Genomic DNA, 25,991 nt, shown 5'->3' with positions numbered 1-25,991 from the left:
GAGGATTGTGGTATCCCTACATCTTCTATTTCAAATGTATCCATGCATTTGCTTTCTAATGCAGCAGGCATCAGTATACCCTTACACAGCTATGCCTGGATATGCCTGTGAGATTTTGCAGATGGCTTTAAGACATCCTTCATGAATGCTCTGAATGCTCTATCTTATGGTACTACTCTTTTTGGCCCAAAAGTCAAGGACACACTAACAAGAAGTGAACAAGACGGTAAGACTGTTTCTGCCATCAGAATCTATTTTTCCACTCCTCAGAAGACCTTTTCCAGGAATCAACAATGAGGGAAGAAAAGGTGGTTCTGAAAATCACACGGTCCTACCCTGAATCCTTCTTCTGACAGACCTCCCAGTGGCAGAGGAGGAGGTAATTTCAATGGATGTCACCCCAGAGTCAGAAGCAGACTGCAGAACCAAGGATTTTGTTTATCCTTTTCTGAGAAATCCTTCCAGTGCCCCTGATGGGTTGCCTGACTGCCACACTCTGGAGGCAGTCAGGGGGTGCCTATCCTTACACCCATAAACTTGGTGGGCCATCACTTCAGATTCTTGTGTGTTAAGGATAATAACCAGAAAATATTCAATTCCATTCTTAACAATGCCTCGGGCCAAAGTAAGGATTGCTTTCAAACCACGCACTCACTTCGAATCCTCAACAGCAGAAATAAACAAGCTGTTTGAAAAAAATAGTCACCCAGCAGGTCCTGCCAGACTAGATAGAATCCTGTGTCTACTTCAGGTTCTTATTAGTTCCAAAAAAGACAGGGAGGCCTAAGGCCAATATTGGACCTAAGCCACTTAAACCAATATGTGAAGCGGACAACATCCTGGATGGTCCTGGTTTAGTCCATTTTGCCTGTATTCAAAAAGGATGATTGGATGTGCTGTATTGATCTCCGGGATGCCTATTTCCACATAAAGATACACAGGCACTTAATGAAATTCCTCCATTTTTGGCTGGGAGCCAATCATTTCCAATTCAGAGCTCTGCCTTTTGGACTCACCACAGACACCCCCCCCCCCCGCCCTCTTGGGTGTTTATCAAATTCATGTCAGCAGTAACTGCTTATCTCAGACTGTAAGGGTTCTAGGTGTTCTCATACCTAGACAATTGGCTCCTTACCACTCCAACCAAGGATCTACTAATTCTGTAAAGGGATGTTTTACTTCATTTACTTCACCATCTAAACATATAACTCTGATAGCGTTTGGATGGCACCTGAACACTATAACTCAGATAGCTTACCTCTGCACAAGGTTCAGTCATTCCCCCAGACAGCATCACAAGTACTATATAATTATTTTCCCCAGACCCCTCAATTCTAAGACTACTGGGACTGATAGTTTCAGCAATCATTCTTGTTCCCATATCCAGATTTCATATGAGGGTTCTGCTATGGACTATTTTAGCGCAATGGTCTCAACGTTTTCACACTCTCATCACTCCATTTAAGTTGACCTCAGTTTGCAGAAACCACATGAGTGGTGGATCTGTTCTTCAGCATTAACAACAGGTCATCTTTGTTCTCCACTTTTACCTATAGAGTAGTTACCATGCATGCTTCCCTTTTAGGGTGGGGGCATTATGAGAGGAAGGCATGGACATTCTTAGAGACCAATTTACACATAAATGCTGTGGAAATGACAACAGTCCTTTTGGAGATGTGGGCTCTTCAAGTCTGTCTTCCAGTAGGTGAGATTACACTCCAGACAGACAATATGTCAATGGTCTGGTACATCAACAAACAAGGGGGAACTGGGTCTTACCTATTGTGTCAAGAGGCCATGGGGATTTGTCAGTGGGCAATGTCTTTACATTGTTTTCTGATGGCAATGCACATTCCAGGGACTTCCAATGTACTAGCAGACAAATTGATCAGGTACCTTCTTTTGCCTCATTAGCGGTCCCTCAATTCAGCAGTGGTGAACAAAATCATCAGTCACTAGGACCAACCTTGCTGTGACCTGTTTTTCTCCTACCAGAACAACAAGTGCAGCAGTTACTTTGTCCTGATCTCTCCATGGGGTCACTCACCAAGGGACACTCTGATCTACAGTTGGCACTAGGGTCTCCTCTATGCATTTCCTCCAGTTTTTCTAATTACAGAATTCATTCAGAAAGCCAGAAGGGTCAAGGCCAAGGTGATTCTCATTGCCCCAAACTGGACACGACAGGTGTGGTTCCCTTATCTCAGGTCTCAGCTGCTCAGTCCACCCTGGACTCTAGCCCACAGACTGGACCTAATCTCTCATCCTTCTGGACATACTCTTCTGGATCTAGACTACACAAAGTTAACCGCTCAGTTACTCCAAATCTAGTGATGGCCAGGGATACCAGGTTTACAGAAAATATTGTTCATATTCTTCCTGCTTCATAAAAATCTAGCACTGTAAAAGTGTGTCAAAGCAATTGGAAAAGATTTTCTTTCAGAGCTTTGGGGAATGGTTTAGATCCTTTTTCAATTCGTCTTCCCTCTATTCTAGAGTTCCTATCTGAACTGTTTCAAAAAGATTCAATCAAAGTTCAGTGGGCAGCCATCTAAAATTTTCACATAGGTCATATTGAGACTCCTATAGCTGCTCTGCAGGCGTCTAAAGCTTTTCTTAAAAGAACCTTTCTTCTTTGCCCACCTACCTGAGATCCTTTCCCTCCTTTGAACATCATGGGGATGCTTCAGGCTATCACACAGCCCTCCTTTGAACTAGCAGACTCAATGGACATTAAGTTTTTGACATGGAACACTATCTTTGTAGTGGCAATCACTTTTGCTGAGAGGATTTCAGAACTTCAACCTTTTTCATGTAAACCACCTTACTTGGTTTTCATAAGGGCAGAGTTTTTCTTAAAACAAATCCTTTCATTTCTAAGTTAGCATCTGAGTCCAAACTAAATAAAACCATCAATTTGCCTGTCTTCTTCACAAAATATTACAACAAAGGAGAATACACACTACATCTGCTTGACATTCAGACAACTCAGATTTTATTTACATAGAACAAAGATCTTAAAGAAGTCAGAGTAATTATTCATTGCATTCTCTAAATCTAAGCTGGGAAAGGAAGTTTCTAAGATCACCCTTTCAAGGTGGTTATTAAGCTGTATATTATTTGTTTATGAAAAGCTGAATCTAAAACTTTCCAAAAAACCTAAATCTTATTCAACAAGAGCTGTGGCAACTTCAGCAGTTTTTCAACACCATTTTCCAATTGATGAGATTTGTGCAGCTACTACATGGTCTACGGTGTACAATTTTGTTTCTCACTATAAAGTGGATGCACAGTCCAGAGCTCGTTCCTCCTTCTGTGCTCAAATATCCTTTTATAACTCCACCCAGGAAATTGCGTAGCTAGGGATTCTGTCCTATAGGTTGAATCAGATGAAAATGGACAACATCGGATAAGAAAGTTATGTATTTGCCATAATGATAGGTCCGTGTTGTTCTATTTCTGTCTGGTTCAACATCCCTCCCTCCACCCCCCTCCCAAATTGTCACCTAAAGCTCCTGGAGGAATGAGTTAGCACCTGTGGGAGTTTATCTGCTCCTAACCTCAACAGGTTAGTACAAAAATTTTCCAACTGGCATTATTATCTTTGCTTTCCCATTGATACATACCTATTATATATATATATATATATATATATATATATATATATATATATATATATATATATATATATATACACACACACACACACATATATTTATATATATGTATATATATATATATACATATACAAACACACACACACATATATATCTATGTCTATAGCTACATATATATATATATATATATATATATATATATATATACACACACACACACACATATATATATATATATATATGTATATATATATATATATATATATATATATATATATATATATATATATACATATATATATATATATATATGTGTGTGTATATATATATATATATATATATATATATATATATATAAACTGTATTTTTACATGGGGCAAACTCAGTCTGAGGTTATTGAAATGTGGTGAGAGAATTATTGGTAGAGAAGGAGTCAGAGCCCTGGATCCAAAGATTTGAAATTGAAGGGGCAGGATCTGAATCGGATCCAAGTTCCAAAGGTTGAACCAGATGAAAATAGGATAAATTGATCTATTGTTATGGTAAGTACGTAAATTTTGTTTCTGTACCTTATCCTTTGGCTTATCCACTGCATCAAGAGTGTTCACAAATTTTATAGCTCGAGTTATAGCTCATTGCATGCTACAGGGTATCCACATTTTTCAATATTTGTATGACTTGCTTGTCTTTGCCAAGTCCTTTTAAAAATGTCGGGAATCTCTCTCCTGGGTGAGAGATCTCTTATAAAAGCTAGGATTCCAAGAGAGCATTCAAAAATCTTTCTTGATTCCTTCACACATGATTGTTTTCTTGGAATGTCAACTAGAGACCTCAGTTCAAAGAACTTTTCTTCCACAGGAAAAATAGATCTATATATTGATGTATTCCTAAGGTTTTCCACTCAGACTTAAGTCATAGTGAGGGAATACCTCAGGATTTTTAGTCGCATGGCATCAATAATTCTCATGATATCCCTGGCAAGACTCACCATGAAAAAGATACAATGGTATCTTAAGTCCCTTTGGTCCCAGCAGCAACATCCTTTGTCTTTTGTCAGAAGAGAAATCATCTGATGGAGTCAACAGATATTCTTAAATCCAAGTCACCCCTTCTTCCTCCCTGTTCCAAAGCAGTTAGTCACCACAATCAACTGGCAATATTCTGTTCCAGGACTCCAGGCAAGAAGGCCTGGAAGACAGATGCCTTTTCTTTTCCTTGGACAGGAATGTTCCTGCATGCTTTTCCACCCTTTCCACTAATATAGAGGGTACTTCTTAAGATTCAGAAAGAATCACCAAAGATCATTTTGGTGACTCCATTCTGGCCCAGGCAACCACTGTGCTCCTTTCTTTTGGAAATGACCAGAGGCAATTACCACAAGTTTCCTCACAGAATGGATCTACTCACACAGGAACAGAGGTGTTTGATACATCCTGATATCAGTCAGCTTCAGTTGACTGCCTGAATAATAGGGTCTTAATTTATTTTAGGCCCCTGATTACTGAGGACATGCAACAGGCAAGAAAGCCTCCTACTAGAAACTCATTATTGGGAAATAGGAAAAGCTTTCTAGTTGGTGCCAACAACATAACCAACATCTATTCAGTGTGCTTGTTGTCTTGTTTTACAATATCTGTGAACATTCCTATCCATTGACCTTTCTTATTCTTCTATCAAGTTCATTTATAGACCATTTCGGTATATCCACCCATGGACCCTCCTCTTTCAATGCAGTCTCATGTCAAATTTTTTTTTAAATGAGTTTTGCATAAGAGGCATCCAAGAACATTGATGGTCCCTCCTTGAGATCTTAAGCTAACAGTTGCAGGATTTGAAACAGCTACCCTGGCTGAATTGAGGTTCTTAATGTGGAAGACAGTTTCACTGATTGCTCTGTTCCCTGCAAGAATCGTATCTATGTTGTAAGTACTTACTGTGAGTCAACCTTTTTTCATTTTCAACAGGGATAGGGTTTCTTTGAGAACTAATCTTTCTTTTATGCCTAAAGCGGTATGTGAGTTTACTTAGGTTAAACTATCCATCTCCCCATTTTCTTTCTTGAATCTAAAAATAAGGAATAAAGGATATTCTATGCCTTGGATGTCCACAGACAGCTCTGGTATTATCTTGACAGAACTAAATCTTTAAGATCTTTGTATCAATTGTTTATTTCTTGTGAAGGAAAGAAGAAGGGACAACCTGTGTCAAAACAGATTATTTCCAAATGGTTGTGTATGACTATTACCGTTCGTTATACTCAACATAACAAATTTATTCCATGCAGGGTCAAAGCCCATTCTGCAAGGGCCTTAGCTTTGCCTACAGCTTTTTGGAAAGGGTTGGATTCTAGGAGTATTCTAGAAACTGCTACTTGGTCCTCTATACATACTTTTACAAAGCGCTATAAGCTTGAATACTTTTCTAGGGCCAGATCAGGCTTTGCTAGGCCCATTCTCCAGGGGCTCCTTGACTCTTTTCCTTCCACCTCCCAAAGGTAGTAAGCTAGGATAACCTACCCATATCGCTAAGGTTACTGCAGCAGAGATCAATATAATGAACATAGTACGATTGTGTAAGTAAACTTACCATAACAGTAAATTTTCAAATGATCATTGCTGCACTAGTGTTCTGCACTTAACTAATTCTGGTGGTTGTGTTTCCATACATGGCTCTTGTGCTAGTATGGCTAGATACCTTTCTGTTGTTTCAAAGACTGATGAGGAATCTGATGAGGACAATATTGATCTGCTAGATGACATTGTTTTCAGTCACTCTGATTCTTCAGAAGGTGAACACTTGTTCACTTTTCCTCAGATGATTGCTAGATTTAATGATGTTTTTGCTTGGGAGAAGTTGGGAAGTGGTCCAGAGCTAGGCAACTTATATGACCTTATAGAGGATGAGATTCCTAATTCTTTGGCTATCCCCCCCCCCCACACCAGCCTTGGAAGATGTTTACAAAGCTGCCTGCAGGACACCAGTATCTATTCCAGAAGTCCCTAAAAAGCCACATAGAAAATATAGGGTCTCCTCAGATATGATATGTCTCTTTTCTTATTTGACTGATGACTGAGCTGTAGTCTTCTTATCTACCTGTGCAAATAAAAAGTCCTTGGCTTCATCTAATCCAACACCTCCTGATAAAGAAGGAAACTCATTAGATCTTCAGGGCAAAAGGATGTCTCTTTCTAGTAATAGGTTAATAGGTTCATAGATTCATAGGTGTTTACTAGGCTAAAAACCACAAGGGCCTTTTTAAGCCTAGCCATGCATCCCCAATCTTTGACAAGTTCTGATATCCTTGATAACTGTAAACAGGGGTTTGGGAGATTAAATATTTAGAAGCTAAGGCCTGGGAGATGAACCAGTTACAGGTTGCCTATGTACATCAGAGACATAGATGCCAAACCAGAGATGAATTTCCTGTTCCCCATCCAATTGTCCAGATTGCACTTGAATTGGGTTAGGGAGGAATTCTGCTTCGCATGGATGGGGAGCCAGTTCCAGAGATGGGGTAATCTCTGGGATACATACCTGTCTCTGCAGCAGGTCCTATTTATATCACAGATAAGGTTTAAGTCTTTAGAATGGGTAATTCTGTTGCTGTTTGTTTTGCAGATATGCAGGAGGTCCATCAGAATTGGGTCTGACAAAGCTCTGTATGTCAGGCATAAATCTCCTCTCAAAAGCCTGTAGGAGACAAAATACAGGGATAGATCCTCGAGATGGTCTGCATAGGACATTTTACTTAAGCCCTGTATCCTTTTAGTGAGGAACCTCTGTGGACATTCCAATTGTTGGATATGCGTGGTTAGGTACATTCAAAGGGGGCATTGTACTCAGTGATAGGCCTGATGAATGCTGAATACAGTGAAACAATGACTTCCTTGGACTTAGATGCCATACCTTTGTTTATAAGTTGCACAACATAGAAGGATTTCCTCACTACTGTAGACATGTGATGGTCAAAGGCTAGATTGCTATCTATGTGTTTCCCTAACTCCCTGACTACTGGGTCAACTCTAAGGGGTGTGTTGTCAATATGATAATTACCAGGGGTGGATGACTTCCCAAAGGATACTATTATGCATTTCTTGGCATTTAGTTTTAGTCCATAGCACTGACACCAGTTGTTTGTCTGTGTCAGCCCCTCCTGGAGAACATTTGTGTCAGTGTGGGATTCACTGACAGCTTCTAATTTGCAATCGTCTGCAAATTTAGTTAGCCAGAGACCACTGACATTGATCTTGACTTCAGAGAAGTAAATTCCAAAAAAGGAGCGGTTCAAAGACTGATCCATGAGGGACTCCACTTGTGGCTGGCCTCTTTGTAAAGGTGAACTCTGCAATTCTAACTTCCTGGGTCCTGTCTATGAGCCAGTTGGCTATCCACTGGGTGACATGTGAGTTTGTACCTAACCTTTTGAGTTTGACAACATTGCCTGAGTGGGATATTGTGTCAAATGCCTTGACAGGTCAAGGTAGGCAGTGTGAACCATTTTGCCCTCATGCATTGCTTTGGTGACTTTCTCAAAGAAGTCCACCAGGTTGACTAAGCATGATCTGCCCTTGACAAAACCATACTGGGTTGGGTCCAGTGTCTGGTGATTTACTGTATCACTATTGATCATTTCCATGATAATTCTTTCCATGGCTTTACATATAAGACTTGTGAGACTTATGGGTATGTAGTTTCCAGGGTCTGTAAATGACCCACCCTTGTGCAGAGGGATGACCGTTTCTGTTCTCCATTCGTGCGGTACAAAGCCTGTTTGGAGGCTATAGTTAAATAGCAATTCCAGAGGCCCTGATAGGTCTTGTTTCATGCTACTTAGAAAGTATCCTGGAATATTGTCTGGACCCATTGATGCAGTGTTCTTGGCCTTAGCGAGAACATTAAGGACCTGTTCCCTAGTGACAGCATGGGGAGTTATATTAGATGGCATTTCCTAAGGGAAGGTTCAGGGGGAGGGAAGGGTAAAGTTGGAGCTGAATTTGTCAGCCAGTAGGTTTGCTATAGTTTCTGGCTCAGTATAGGTGGCTCCATTTACAATGAGCTCTGCACACAATTGTGTATTGCCTTTGAGGTTGCGGACATAGCTAAGGAATGCCTTGTGATTGTCCTTGGTCTGGAAGGCCAGATTCACCTCAAATGTGGCTTTGGTAGACTTTATTTGTCCTCTGAGATATTTATTTAGTTTGAGGAGAGTGCTTTTATCCTGTGGGTGCTGTACCTCCTAATTTTTGCCATGATTTTCATCCTTCTGTTATACAGCCTATTGATTTTGTGATTCCACCAGGGTGGCTTGTTTTTTAATTTAGTTCTGTACTTTTTCTTGCCTCTATACAGCTATTGGCATGCTTGTTCAGGGTTTCTCTCAAAAGTTCTGCATAGGCAGCAGTCTTCTTGGGGCTTATGGGGGCTTGAAATTTTGCCAGGTTATCACTTAATAGCAGGTTATCCTTAGAGTAATTCCTGAATATTCCAAGTTTAGATGGGGGTCCATGTTTTACTTTTACTTCAAAGGAGACCATTTTGTGGTCTGACCTTACCAGGGAAGACATTACAGTAGGGGGTCTCCCATATTAGTGAGGGCCAGATCCAGTATGGCTGCACCCCTGGTTGGTGTATTGACTATTTGGTTCAGGAAGTCTGTGTTTACAAAATCCAGGAATGTCTGTGGCTGTGCATTTGGTGTCATATAGGATTCCCAGTTAATAGTGGGGTAATTAAAGTCACCCATGAATATGGTATTGGGTTGGATGATTAGTGTTTCTAATAAGTTTAAATACATAGTATGGGTTTCCTGGGTCATAGAGGGGGACCTCTAGCTGGCAAGGAACTGATATTGGATTTTGCCTGTGGTGATGTGAACATGGAGCAGCTCAAGTGCATTGTCCTGTTTGATCAGCTTTGAGGTATATTTATTTTTGATGTAAACAGAGACACCTCCACCTTTAGTTCTTGTCTGTGTAGTAGCTGGTCTAAATGTGTGGAAGGCATTATTACCTTGCACTGTTGGTGTGTTCTTCACAGCTTTAAACCATATCTCAGTGACTGCATAGATGTCAGCATTCTCTAGGGTCAAGAGAGTTTCTTGGGAGTGGAGATTTTTGTTTAGACTCCTAGTGTTGAACAGTAATACCATTAGATATTCTTGGTTTTGATTTGCTATGTCAGAAGTACTTTCAGTTTAGCATTGCACTAAAAAAGGCACTATGGGGGAAGAAAATATTTGAAAGCCTAGAGGGGAGAGGTGCAGACCATCCCTGCCAAAGCAGCATGGTCTGCTGACCATCTCCTTCCAAGCTGACAAATACTGCACCCCATTAGAATGACACCAGAATCTAAGCCAATTATTAAAGTCAATCATTTTTTGTTTATATTGTGGCATCATCCTGGAAGAAGGTAAATGCTGCTCAATGCAAGGCTCGTACCAGCCTGAGACACATTCTGGGAGCTCTATGATGTTAAATTACCAAGGCTATATGTGGAAATTTGTTTTACAGCGTTTGTATAGTTTGGATGGTTTTGCTGCATCCTTTTCTGCAGGGCAAAAGTCTTTTATAAGTAAAAGTGTTTCTAATTTGACCCAGGTTTCAAAACATACTTCCAGAGGTGTGCTTGAATTTGCAGATACAGTCTCAAGAAATGCTGCTTCTTCTGTTGTATTAAGATAGTTTGCTTGGTTATATAATCAGAACTAGTCTGATGATTTAAAAGACAAAGTTTTGAATGTCTATTTAAGTTCGAAATTGTTGTTTGGGCCCCTTTTTACACAGATTCTAAACAGTGGGATGTCAGAGGCAAATGAATTCATGGAGTATTTAGGATGTTTCATGCACCAAAGGTCTCCCATAACAAGATGTCTTCCTTCAAGAGGTAGAACAAGCAAAAATTCCAGCCAAACTAAAGTCAGAGGTCCAAAAGGAAATGTCAGAAGGATAATTCTCCGAAATCAAGCAAGAGGGATTCCTTTCCAAAAAATGATCAACCTCCTGCGAAGGAATGACTATGCTGAGTCACAGACCACCCCTACCCTGCCTCTTCCTTTTCTTCCTCTTTGCCCCAGGCTCTCTTAACCCTGCAGCCTCACCACAAATAGTCTCAGACAAATGGGTTCTGAGAATAATTCAGGGAGGATATACTTTCAGTGGATAGAAAATCTTCTTCCTTTCAGGGGAATTTCCCTCAGAAACACCAGACAGAGCTGTTTCCTCCAGTGTTCCATCACATGGAAGAAGCAGGAATCATTGAACCAGTGCCTGTAACAAACAAAGGCAAAGGATTTTACCCCAGAATCTTTTTTATACCAAAAAGGGGCACTTCTGGAGACCCCTTCAAGATTTGTCCTTCTGAACACCTTTGTAAAAGTTCTGAGTTTCACAATGCTCACCTTACAGTTGGTCCTAGCATTGCTTCCAGACCACTGTTTCATGGTGACTCTGGATCTGAATAACACTTGTTATCATATTCCTATTGCTTCAAATTTCAGGAAATCTTTAAGATTTGCTGTGTCTAGCTTAAATTATCAGTTTTCTACATTACCCTTTGGGCTATGTACTGCACCTTGAGTATTTACAAAGCATCTGGCCCCAGCGGTTGCTTATTAAAGGACCCTAGGCATCCACATTTTCCCTTTTATAGACAGTTTGCTGATTTATGCAGATTCTGCATCCAGGTGCTTGGAGTCCTTAGACAAGGTTGCTTCCCTTCTTTCCCACCAGGGCTTTAAACTGAACCTTCAAAAGTCCTGCTCACCCTCCCAATGAATTGTTTTCCTGGGGTATTGGATAGACATAGTAAAAATGATGGCCTTACTGCCAGAAGAGAGAGTTCTGACTCTTCAGGGCATTTTCTTGACATTCTCTCTTCTAGACATGGCCTCAGTAAGAGAGTTCCTCAAAACTCTAGGCCTCATGGCATCAGTGATCCTCATGATACCACTAGCCAGACTGCACATGAGAAAAATTCAATATTACTCGAAGAACTGATGGCTCCAGTACCTTCCTCCCTCAGATTTCCAGGTACTGGGATTTGTGAAACAGGAACTGCAGTGGTGGAGAGATCAACTAGCTCTGAATCCAGGACTCCCTTTCTCTCTCCAGACCCCAGTCCAGTCTGTCCAGACTTTTCAAATTTTGCATTAGGAGTAGTGTCCTTGTGATTTCAAGTGCAAGGCTTGTGGGGTTTTCAGGTCAGGCCAAAGCACAGAACCATAAAAGAGATTTAGAGTTTTGGACAGTGATTCTTGTCTTAAAAGTTCTTCCCCACTTATGAACTCTGGGTCCTCTTCTAGTTGTCTTAGGAAACACTACCATAATATGGTACCTGAATAAGCAAAGGGGTACAAGGTCATACCCTCTTTCTTGGTTGGCAGTGATGGCCTACAAGCTACCTGTACAGAATTCTTTGACTCTTCAGTCCTCATACATTCTGTTAGAGCAAAACACAGTGACAGACAGACTAAACAGATACCCGGGCAGACCCTCATGAGTGAAAGCTCTGTGAACAGGTCTTCCGAGACTTGATCCAGATGTAGAGAACACCTCAAGTAGATCTGGTCACCTCCTTTCAAAACAGAGAACTGAAAAAATTCTGTTCTAAACATCATTGCAGCTGTGCTTGGACAGATACTCTATCCTTTCCATGGTTGGGAATGTTCCTGTATGCATTTCCACCCTTTCTAGTGATTCCTAATATACTTCTAAAGAATCAGAAAGAATTACTAAAGGTCATTGTGGTAACCCCCTTGTGGCCCAGGCAAAGTTGGTTCTTCCTTTTAATGGAATTGGCTAAGGGCAGTTATCACAAGCTTCTTCACAGACTGGATCTGCTCACACAGCATCAGGGGTGAATGGCACACCCCATATTAGAGCAATTACACCTGACAGCTTGGATGACTATATTTTAGTACCTTTTAGGCACTTGTTCTATGAGGATGTGCAGCAGGTATTTAAGGAGGCAAGAAAACTTGCTACAAGAAAATCTTACATTTACAAATGAAAGAGGTTTTCTAGGTGATGTCTATCCAATAACAGAAGTTTGGAAAGGGTTTCAGCTTCTCTGTTGAAATATTTATATGAGCTGCTTAGAGGTGGTTTATCATATGCTTTTATCAAAATGCATCATGTGGCCATCTCAGCTTGTCTGCCCATGGATCCCTCTCTTTTGTCTCTTTTTTGTGATCAAATAGTGTTGCACGTGAGACCTCCTCAAAAACAAATTCCTCCTCCTCCTCCTCCCTGGGATCTCAACTTTGTTCTTGAAAAATTCACCTTACCTCCTTTGACACCTGCAGGGTGGGTCTCTGAGCTGCAAACTGCCATGGTGGGCCAACTCTATCTGATATTTCACAAAAAGAGATTTGTCTTATGCACTAATCTATGATTCATGTGTGAAGTTGTTTCTGAATTTACCTTGAATCAGGCCATCAATATTCCAGTGTTCTTTCCTGATCAAAAAAAAAAAAAAACAAGGGAGATTCTACATACCTTGGATGTGCACAGATAACTCAGGTACTATCTTGACAGAACAAAGTCCTTTAGGAATGCTGAATAGCTGTTTGTCTTCTGTACTGGGGCTAAGAAAGGTCAACCTGCCTCTAAGCAAACTATTGCACGATGGCTGTCCTCTGCTATTGTTTTCTGTTACTCCCACCATGATAAATCTCTTCCAGGCAAGGTTAAGAATCACTCAGCTAGGACTTTATCCACTTCAGTGGCATACTGGAAAAGGATAGACTCTAGAAGCATTCTAGAAGCCGCAACCTGGTCCTCTTTTCTTACTTTCACAAAGCACTACAAACTGGATTATTTTTTAAAGTCCAGAGCAGGCTTTGCACGGACCATTCTGCAAGGGCTTCTGGATCCTTATCCATCCACCATAGGGGTAGGATGATATTTAGGAATCTACCCACAATGCCAATGAGACACTAGTAATGATGAACTTAGTATAGTTGCATAATTTCAACTTGCCTATAACAACTGATGTTCAAATTCCTCACTGACTGAGTAGCAAAAGTAACCCTCCATGACCCAGATTATTTATAGCTGAGATGTGTTTGAACTTTTTTGATTTGGCTGTTGTATTTGTTTTTTATATGGTATTGCAATTGGCTGCAAATTTACTTTTGCTAGATGATTCTGGCTTCAGGTACTTTCCTGTCTGTCTTTATGGATTGGAAAAAGCCTGAACACTCACTTCCCATGACAGCTAATGGCTTCCCTCTCAGGTTATGCACGGCGTATCAGCTATCACAAGAAGAGAGAGGGTGGGGACACTGAACCTTTGAAAGCTGTCCAGTATTGGGTTACCTTAATAGATAACCCAAAAGGCCACTGAGGCAGTGAGGAATTTAAACATCTACTGTTACAGGTAAGTAGGTCTTACACAACTGTACTTTCCAAACCAGCAAAGGAATGAGAAACTAAACCACTGATCAGTGCCAGTTCCAGAAAATGATGACAGAACAATTTTGCATTCTACAAGGGATAATATTCTGAATATTTGACCAGAGAGTGAGGGATGCTGAAAGTCTTTCAACATCACTGGGTAACCGACACTGTTATTAAAGCATCCCCAATGAAGGATTCTTCTGAAGGCCCTAACCAGTTTGCTTATACTTTGAACACCTGAAGATGTTCATCAGAGGCTCAATCTGGGATGGAATTTGGGTGTTTTTAATACACAAATACCATGCATGCTAGTGAAATAAATACAGAAATTATTAACTGTCAGTAAATAAGTATTGCTGAACAACATGGTAATGCTGTATGATACTGACGTAAAAAGGTAACACGTGTTATTCATACCAAGAGTATGATTCAGAGATATTAATGCCAACACCAGCTCACATGTAACCTGAATTGTAAATTATTGGTGATGTCCTTGTCTTATTCCAGGCGACCCTAATCTCTCATTCCCTCCCTTTACCCACAAATACATTCTGCACCATTGCATCACATATTGTCTCTTCCACATATATTTCTACTGTACTAGCTGTGTCTTCCCTCTTAACTAACATCAATACTTCCTAAGCAATTTCACCAAGCAAACTACCTTCTACTTTACCATCATACTTCCAAAAACTTTATACCCATACTGTGGTCACTACACTCGACCCTGATACTGCTGGAGCTATGCCACAAGGTCTAACTCCCAAACATTTTCACTGAGAGTTTTGTCATTGTACAATGTAAGTAAATTTAACTTGAAGCTGCCAAGTTTCTGCATTCAGGAAATTAAAGTAAACTTTTTTTGTTGTATCTATGTGTTTATTGCTTTGTACTGGCTATAAATTGATTACTTTCTGTTATAACTTGACCTGAGGGTGAAAGCCTGCTATGCTGAGCCTTGCTATGCAATAGCCCCACACATTATAGCAAGACATCAAATTATTAGACTGGATCTTAGTACCAGACCCTAGCAAATACACCACCAACAATGTCTGACTGTCGAGGTGATCATCTCCCAGTCTATACAACCAAACATCTCACACATCCACTTAAACAGCAGGTTTATATAAGAACACACAACCTTTCCAAGTTTAACCCAGAAATGTTCCTTATTATCTTATCATCTATTAACTGGAACTGCCTAAAAATCTTCCCCTAAGATGATGCTATAAATTAATTCAGTACAACTATCCTGAATATCCTAAAATAGCCTTGCACCTCCATGGTCTTAAGCTCAATGCCAAAAAATGTGTTGTCATCCCCTTTGGGAAAAACCCAGTTCCCATGAACTACCACATCGATGGTAATCCACTGAACACAGAAGGTGTTATAAGAGACCTGGGGACACAGGTTGACAGCACCCTCTCTTTTGACCACCACACTGCCACTGTGGTCAGAAAGTCCTTCTATGTGGCACATCTCATTACTAAGGGTTTTGCATCCAGGAAGAAAGATGTCATTGTCTCCCTCTACTCTTCCCTCATTAGGCCAATCATCGAGTACAATGCCCCATTTGGCATGTACCCCACTAGACACCTGCAACAACTGGAGAGGCCGCAAAAGTACCTCACAAAGAGAACCCTAGGCCTTAAACACTTGTCCTGTATGGACAGACTCAAAAAAACTCCAACTATTCTCTGTCTCATATCGCCTACTTAGAGGTGATCTCTGCTTGACTTATAAAGTCATGTCTGTTAGAAATGCTACATCTAACGAAATCCCAATCCCTCTGCACCACACTCTCCAGAGACCTCAACCTCATTACCACAATCAACAGAATGTGCTGGAGGGACAGGTTCATAACCCAGAGACTGCCCATGCTATGGAATAGACTTCCCATACATGTCAAACAGAGCACCTCACTGCCCCTCTTCAAGAGAAATCTTGATGAGTGGATGGGAAATAGAAAATTCACCTCGGGGATCACTCCAGTGGCTCTACTCGACAGAGGCACTTGAAACTAAAGTCGGGTGGCACGATGCCAGGGTAATCCTATGGGCTAGGCTTGTAAAGGCTTCAGGGCCGTTAGCCTAGCACACACCTATGAACCTATGAACCTATGAAGGAAGAGACTAAAAACAAATAATACAATTGGCTATCCAAAAAGAGTAGAATTTTAGTGCAGGATACAAAAAGCATGAAAAGAATGGCAAAAATCTAAAACACCACAATATCTTGAAGACTTCAAAATGCTTTGCAATAGTACTAAAAAGCAAATCAATGAAACAAAAAAAAACTATACTGTAATAACTTGCAGAATAATAATAAACACAACCCAGAAAAACTCTGGACAGCCATTAAAAATCTTGCATTTCTGCCAAAAATTAAACCATAACCCCTCTCCCAATAAATCACCACTTGAAACCACAATTCAGTTCAACTCTTATTTCATAGATAGTATAACACCTCTTACCAAGGACTCCCAAACGTCTAATCCTAACCCTGCCCAACAGCTACATTTCTCCACATCCACTTTCACTTTCAAACCTGTGCCCACATCCTATATAAAATCACTCTTAAACAAATGCAACCATGCTCTACTTTAGCTGATGAGATTCCAAGTGATTACCTTAAAATAGCAGCCTAAACATTGCTTGTCCTATCTCAGTCCTTATAAACAGGTTGATCCAGGAAACCCATGTTCCCTCTCTCTGGAAAAAGTCACACGTTATCCCTCTGCTCAAAGCTGAAAATTCTAAAGACATTACTGAGTTTAGACCAATAGCAACCTTATCCTTCTTCTCCAAAATACTTGAAAAACATATTCAAAAACAATTGCTAAACTATCTCCTGCAGGAAGAACTCCTATCCCCCATATAACATGGCTTCCATCGTGCCTATAATACTAAGACACTGCACTTCTAACTTGTTAAGAAAGCTGGAGATAATGGCAAACTAGACTCTTCCTTATTTCTAGACTTGTCTAAAGCCTTCAACACAGTTTGTCACAGCAAACTTCTACTTCATATGCCCTCATTAAGTCTCTTTCGGCCCACCCTTCTATGGTTCAAAAGCTACCTATCCAGTAGGTATCAGTCAGTAAAATGGCACTCCACCCTTTGCCCATAGCTCCCAGTCACCACCAGTGAACCACAAGGCTGTATTCATGGCTCCCTCCTCTTTAACATTCTATACCCTCCTCACATCCACACAACAGGACTCCCTATTACAGTACACAGATAACTCCACATAGATTTGCACATCCAACATAGCACACCCCCAAAAAAAAATACTCAGGAAGCTTTAACACCACTGAAGCATGGCTTTGTAACACAACTCATGTTCAAACCTAAAAAAAATATAAAAACTACTACTTTCTTTCCCTACATCCCTCTCTCATGAAAAAAAAAAAAAAACATTTAAAGTCTTCTGTCTTGATAATACAATGATTGAAATCACTTCATATAGCAAATTATTAGGGATAATAATCTTAAATTTGACCTGCACATACAAAATTGCATAAGAAAAAATCATCAAAAACTAGGGGATGCTTTACAGAGCCAAAAACTTTCTCACTGACGCAAGTAAAACTACACTTGCCACTACTTATCTGCTCCTCATACTTCTTTATGGTCTTCCCATTCTTACTAACCTTAGCCATCACAAAAATCAAAACTTTGTCAATGCTATAACAAAGTTACTAAATTTGCAGCAAATACCCCTTGCACAACCCACCACTGTACAGGACTAAAAAGCCTAAATTGGTTAGAACTACTCAATCAACTGACATATCTACAGCTTCTTACCACCTATAAAATTACCCAGCATCCATCTGCTTGTCCAGCGTTAAATAACATTCTACACAACTATGTTCCTAGTTGGTCAGTGTGATCCAATGACCAAAACTCCTGCCTTTCCACAAATCTATCAAATCTACTGGGCATTGTCTGTGCTCATACCATGTTGATAAGGCCTGGAGCCCCTTACCTCTATCCATCAGGTCAGTACCCTCCCATCCTTCAAAAACATTCTGTAAGACTTCCTAGTCAAAAGCTGGCTGTGTTCTTGTTCAACACCAGAATAAACTGTATCCTTACATGTGAACAAGTACCTATTCATACCTTACACCTCCTTACTCCTATCAGTTTCTCTTTCTGAGCTTTCTCTCTAAACATACCATAAGCCTGCTTTTCTCTCACTTTATATTGCAGTTCCTGTTTATAGTATACTAACTTATCTTTAATTTCTGTATAAAATGGCTAAACTATCTCTCTAAATATTAAAACATTGTCATATAACTTGTATCTATTCTTAACCACTGTTTTCACATTATGTCTAATTTAGTAAAATTCATTTAAACTGCAGATTTTTTTGTTTTATTTTTGAAGATTGTAAAATTATTGTTCTTAAAATTTTTTGTAATGCTTTGGAGCTTTTCTCCCCAGGCCTGCACTGAAAATGGGTTCCTACCTAGTCAGACTTTCCCAATAATTGAATGTCAATAAATACATTAAAATAACTTTATATGGCCAAAATGACTTCACTTGTACTTAAGCATATAACAGCAAAACTTTGTAGTAACAAATGAAAAAATGGTAAAACCTGTATCATCCTTCATAATTGTATGTAAGACACTTAGAATCTTGTAACAACTTTTGTATTAATCTAAACATTGTAAAAACTTGTTTTATATCTGAAGTGGAAGGAATGGAACTTAGAACCCTGCAAAGAGTTTTGTAAACCTGTAATAACATTGTAAATCTATGTAAAAACTGTAAGGAATTGTACTGGGGCTTTTCTCCCTGGTCTTCCTCTGAAAAAGGCACCTGCCCATTTGGACTTTCCCAGTAAAAGATACATGAATAATTTATCAGTTACTACTGTTGTTCATATCTGTTTTATTCTTTTACCCTAGATAAAATGTGCAAAAAGGAAGAGTGTTGCATTTACATTATCCACACTTGCGCTTTATGTGTATACTAATATTGGCTGAGTGTATTACTTTAACAGCAGAAGTGCATGAGGAAGCTCTCACTGAACAGCAGTTCTGGTCTCCAGTGTATTTTTTAATGTTCTTCTGTAACTGTGTACTTTGGGCAAATACACAATCCATTTTACATAACTTTTTTAGTTTTAAATTGCAATTTTGTTTGCATATTGGTTCTATAGGAGTATATTTTGCAGAACATCTACATAAACCACACTAGACTGACAAAAGCTGCAGGCTTAGCTTGCTGTCTTTTTATTAAGAGCAGGCATATTTGCACAGCATGCAGTATATCCTGAAGTGTCTGTAAACTTGTATGAACTATCAGTATGCAAGTATATTACCCCATTCATTAATATAGTGCATAGCCCCATAGAGGGAGTTAAGCAGAGTGCCCCACCGATGGTGGGAACAGCAGTACAGTTCATAAAAGACAATTACATGTATTCCAACGCCTATAGACCTAACTTCATTTTTATGAATTACATTGCCCAAATCTGTTTAGTGCAGATGGCACAGAATGTTTATGCTTAGGGCAGTGTACACTGCCACAGTGAATGTGGTGCTGTCTGTATTCTGTGCTACCAGGTAAACATTTAAAGAGTGCATGTAGTAGACTAGAGTAGCTGACTGATGACATGGAAACAATTGAGGATTTCAGTGCAGTAATTAAAGAGGCTGCATCTATTTGTGAATAAACTGCATAATAGTCTGTAGCTGTTATGCATCTGTAGCATTGCTTGTCTATGTCAGCATGTTGCCTACCACATACATAGGTAATACATGCATCAGTGTCTGACCCTGGACTCCAATAGCTGGTTCAGTACTCTAACAATGTGTCCTATATCTCTATTTTGTACTGCTGCTGGCAAGAATTCTGTGCAGTGTATTCCAGGTAAATCAGTATTATAAGTGTAACAAGTGCCCTGGGAGATTGTGGTGTAGTTGTTTATAATATTCTGCAGTCTTGGCCATGTATGATTTGTAAATATTTTGCTTACTTGACCATTACTGCAAAGCAGTCTGTATTAGAATACATTACAGTGAAAGGGATCTAGTCTAAAGGCCACTTCCACTGCTGGAACATTTCCAACGTCAGTATGTTAGAGGTGGTGCAGAGAGGTTGGTTGATCTAGTACTCATCTGCATGGAATTTCACTGCTACATGTAGGGTTGACCTGCTCCTGTATTTCTAGATAAATTATCAATTTCTATACATTCTTGCTGACAGTGTTACACTAACATTTTATGTAGAGAAGCACGTCAGCTTTTTAGGCCTATTGTGACATATCTGCAGTTTGTCACTGCAGGTAGTCTGAAGTTGCTGTCATGTACCTACATGTGATACATATCATGAATTGTAGACATGGCCATGATCCCTCATTTAAATACCTGCTGCATGCCTGGTCTGTTTCAGGTTTGCAGTAATTTACTGTAGCATACTCTGTGTATATAGCCATTTTATGACTTGTATAGGTCTCTTGTGTGTGATCATCTATGCATAACAGTCGCATGCAATTCAGTACAGTTTTTTTATTAATCCCAACCATTGCTAGTATCAATGTTGTTGTTGTCTTTCGGCTTTTCCCAGTTAGGGGTCGCCACAGCGGAACTCTGGTCCGCTAATGATTGGCAGTAGATTTTCACGGTGCCGAGTTGCCAGCTCGACGCCCAACCTTCAACGAAGGCATGCCCATTCACGCATGTCTTTCGGAATGCCACTCGACCCACGGGGAGGACATGCAGACTCCACACAGAAGGCACTCCCCCGCACACTATCTGAGAATCGAACTAGTGTTACAAAAATATTTATGCAAAATTGTTTAGAATTTTCTGGATTTATTAAATAATGAAGATTGTATCTCCCTGCAAGTTTTGGTTGTATAGCAGATAGTATTAAAAATAATTATAAAGAAGAAGACTTTCATGGAAATCCTTTATTCTTTTTTGCTATCTAAATGTTTTGTTAAGCCTAGGCACTCATTCACCAAGAAGACTGAGATGCCATTGTGTTTCCAGTGGCTGATGAATAAAGCAGAAGGGTATAGTAAAAACATGTCAGGATTAGACTGATAAATACTGTTTTTGTTTATCTGACAAAGTGATCATAAAAGTAAAATATGTATAACTTGTCCCAGAATGCCTAACCAAAGAGATCTATTTCCAGTGGTATTTTTTATCACATCCCAAAATAGTGGCATCACTTTGAATTAAACTGCTTGCTTTTTTTTCTTACAGAACATCTGCTTTTCCTGGGTTCTTGTGATGTGTTCAGGGTAAAGGCAAATGAAAGAATGACAACATTATACACTAAGAAGCAGAAAAGCATCTTGAAGGCTGACTTGTTGCTTGTATTTGTTAATTATGAGGGGTAAGAGGAAGTTGCATTTCTTATATACAAGTCAGTTATAGACAGACACAGATGACAGGATTTAGAATTACTAACCACACCTCATAAAATATTGCCTGCTGTGACAGTATAAAGAAAAATTATAAAGACAACAGTGGTTAATAATTGCAAGACATACCTGGAGACTATGAGAGCACTGACCAATGTGCCAAAGATGATAGGAGAAAGTGATGTAGGTGACCTTCAGATACTTATACATGTAAAATAAGTTCATATAAATTTTTCTATAAGCCAGTTGCTAAGTATAATACTGTTTTTGACCCATGTAATTTAGAGGGGACAAGGTTTAAGTGGAAAGCAGCTGATAACATCTCTACTACAAGGCTGGTGGATATTACAAACATAGTACCGAAGAGTTAATGTTATTTTTATGACCATTTTCTCTCAATATCTGCTGATTGTCAGCACTCCTACTGATTAATTGAGCTATTCATGGACAGTGAGTGAGAGTCAACCACAGAAGGATATCATCCATGCAGCCATGAGGATTGTGCATGCTCCAGTCTGCCTTACCTCAAAGAAGGCCTGATACATGAAGTGCTTACAGTGTAGCAACTCAAGCATGCATACATCTACTCAGTCTCAACCACAGCTTTAACTCATGGTAGTTGGTGAGTGCCCACATCATTGCCCTTTGTGCTGCATTGCTACAGCACCTCTAAGTGTCAGTACCGCAGTGGACCAAGTTGAGAGCCAGCACTGACCACTCACTGCTACCCTCCAAGGCTGGCTCCTCCATTGCCAGGTTATCTAGTTAGTCCTGGCTCATCTAAATTACAGTCAGGATTTTAGCCCTCTGTTCCATGGAGCTGGTACTGTTAAAGGAAGTACGCAGCTTTATAAACCTAAGTGTGTTGCAATAAGCATCATGTTTATGGAGAATGCAGAACACTGTGGCAGTTGAAGCAACAGGGTTAGTAGCTTAACCTCTACACTGTTAGGGCAGTAGAAGCAGAGAAGAAATACTTACCAGATAGCATTTTAGCCATCTTTTTTCATAGTATTATTATTTTCAGAAGAGCATATAGAAAGCTTGTACAGAAGTCCAGCACAGAAAAGGTTTAATTTCTGTTTTAGATATGGTCATAGTAGTGATTCTGACAGAGGAAGTAAAAGGACTTCAAAATTGTCAGAGAGAATAATATTTACTGCTTCTAGTGTGTCTGACCTTTTCCAATGAAAGTGAAGCATGAAACAGGATGAATGCCAATATAGAATAGACCCTGTGCCTCAGCCACCCAGCCTCCACTGCCTCAGCTTTGGGATATACAGAGAGAAGCATCTCAGCCAAATAGTACTGAGCAGCAGTTCTGTCATCATTCTGACTGTGCTGAATCTGTCTCTCTGTTCCATCAAGTACCTAAGGCTGAGATGGTGCTGACAGGCGCTGGCCCTAGTGGCAAGCCAGCATGCGCCTCTCAGTATATCTGATGAGGTGCAATGCGATGGACTTCTTGTTGAGCTGCTGTCATTCTGTTCAGGAGAGCGGCTACGTCTTACTTTTCACATTTACTGCCTTTCAGCAAAATAAATAAAAAGGAGTATATAAAAAATGAAAAGGCAGAGCAAGAAGAAGTCTTTGAAAAGAGCTGTGGGCAGAGATGTCAGGTCTAGGTTTTCCATCACTGGTTTTATTAATAGGTTCAGTTTTTATGCTTCCTTTTTTCCTGTCGACACTAATGCATTCCTCCTCAGAATTTGGTAGGTCTTTGTACGTGTATGTCTGTGAATTGGAGAGTATTCTTAAAACAGGCTTATTTACATATTTGGACTAAACTCAAATATTTAAAAAAATTCTTTACTGAAGATGCAGGAGATAGGTTAATGTTTTGTGGGAGTGACCACCAGGGTTTCATTTAGTATTTGGGAGCTGGAGCTATGGGCTCATTTTATTTGCATTTGGCAATGTCAGTGTTTTAGATACTTTTTTTCAAGACAGTTAATTTTCCCAGCCATCAAAACTTACTTCTACAAGTCCAGAAGCTTTGCTAATTTTATAGCATTTAAAATACTTGATATAAGCATTTGGTACTGCAGAAACAAGATAACATCCAAAACCGTATCTTACTTGCGATCTACTGACTCTTCAGATAGATCAGCTAATGCTTCAGGGAAAAAATCTTGAATGTAAAGGTAAAGTGAGAGTAACCTTACCCTGAAGATTATTAGGGCTCAGACTTTCTTTTCTCATTTATTCACATAATGTCCAAGATTTGTCTTAAATAGTTGCACATATTTACAACTTTTAAAATGGACACATGCTCCTGAAACCTATATTATGATTTTAAAATTATCTTTTGAAATATTTTGTAGACTTAGACAACACAGAGACAGATGTATATGCATTCTCTTGTCACTCAGAAATTTTTAATTTTTATGTGTGAGGCTGACACTGTACCGTGAGAATAGTTGCAAGCCAGTGGTTTTGTATAGATGTTGAACTCATCTGACAGACGTTACATAGGCTTCTGCATGTGTCTTGTTAGTTATCTATGCAGGCTGTGACTTAAGTGCTCAGAGTATTGTTAAAATATGCTTTGTTCTTACTGGCTGTGGCCCATGTAGTCAAAGCATTTCCTAACACAGAAAAACAGATGCATGCACACATGCAGCAGACCTGAGACATTTGGAGTCCTTCTTTCATACACCTTGCATCACAATGATGTGTTTTACTTGTATACATTAAAAAGACCTGAAAGACCTGGTCAAGAAAAAAATAAATCATACTGAATAATTAAAAAACAGAACAAGTGAATTATGTTTTCAAAATTATTACACTCTCTCTCTCTGCAAACAAACACAATCACACAGTCAAAAACATTGTTATTTACATTTTTATATACAAATGTTCATGCAGCCAAAAAAATGACAGCAAACAAGAAGTACTTAGGCTCATCTAAGCTGTTATTGAAGTGTAACCTGTATTCAGCTTTCTATTGAAGAAGACAGTTTTATGTCACTTCCCTGCTACTTTGAATTCTCCTTTCAGTCTTGAATCCAACACTTCTAGTGAGAGGTTTGTCTCTGCACTTGCAACCCTCATGATCCCTTCCAACTTATCATACCTCTTGTGGCATTTGAAAAATTTCCCCTGTATTGCTCTGATCTTCTAGTAAAACTCCTCAGCCAGTTAAATGTCAGAGGGCAATATTCAGAAACAGTCTGCTTTCAGTAGTGCTAGTACACAGTCATTTGGGGGCATAAACAATATACACGTTACAGAGAACTGTGCACCAGTGTTGCACAGACTGGTGCATTACTGTGCAACATGATAGTAGCTGATGTACAACACATATATACATGTGCTGTGCAGCATGAATAAAAATGCTACTGTAATTCAAAGACAGCTATGCAGAGGGTTACAGTAGTCTAGAGAAACTGCAGTAAAATCCAGCTAGAAAGGCACCAAAGCAGAAGGGAGGTTAATACGTTTCTATGGCTGTATATCTAGTGCTCCTGTTGGTGATACAGTGATAAAATTGTGGATATGAGACTGTCTAATACACTACCACACATAAAGTTATATATATGCATGCAAATACATGCACAGGCACACACACACACACACACACACACACACACACACACACACACACACACAGACACACACACACACACACACACACACACACACACACACACACAGACTTTTGTATATTGTAGACATAGCATGTTGTTGTTACCTTAGTACAGTGGCACTACTGTTGTACGACAGCTACATAATGGCACCACTATGCATGACTGAAACACACTGATATCACATGCACCTTCTCTACATTACTTTAACTTGCCAGGAATTCTTACTGTGTGATGGTAACCATAGAGGGCAGAGCCTAGATGTAATGCAGATGACCAGTTTGCACATATAAATGAGTAATGAGCACAATGCAGTCCATATGATTCTGAATTATGCTACACATACACACACACACACACATGCATAGAATGGGTGTGCCTTCGTTGAAGGTTGGGCATCAAGCTGGCACCTTGGCACCATAAAAATCTACTGCCAATCATTAGCGGACTGGAGTTCTGCTGTGGTGACTCCTAACCGGGAAAAGCCGAAAGAAGAAACTAAAGAAGAACACAAATACACACCTCTGTATTCTGCACAGTGGTGGTATGCACCCATAGGCTAAGTTGTATTAACATGCATTGCAGTAGCAGGATGCAGGGCATGTGGTACTCCTGTGTAGCCTACCTTCATGTTTTAACCTCTCCCCTTCATACACTGTACACTAAACAGCTATTGGATGCACAGTGCTTTTAGTACTCTGTTCCTCAACAGTAATGTTTGATCTGATATTGTCTGTATCCGATGTTATCCTTTTCATTCATTCCTCAGTTGATGGGTTTGGATCCGAGACTCAGATTCGACTCGGCCTCTTCTACCAGATCATTGGATCCAAGAACTCTCGAGCTCCTCCCTTTACCCATAATGCCCCACCAACCTAATATCTCCCAGATCTCATTTGTCACCATCAGCCTCAGATACAGATCCCACTAGTCTCAAGCATATTGTTGGAGTTATTATTGCCTATTTTTCATGATTTAGGTCTTAGTTTTTAATGTTTATTCTC

The sequence above is a fragment of the Protopterus annectens genome, chromosome 9.part0 (assembly GCF_019279795.1).
Source record: "Protopterus annectens isolate FY-2018-M chromosome 9.part0, PAN1.0, whole genome shotgun sequence".
Lineage (NCBI taxonomy): Eukaryota > Metazoa > Chordata > Ceratodontiformes > Protopteridae > Protopterus > Protopterus annectens.
This window is presented reverse-complemented; position numbering follows the sequence as displayed.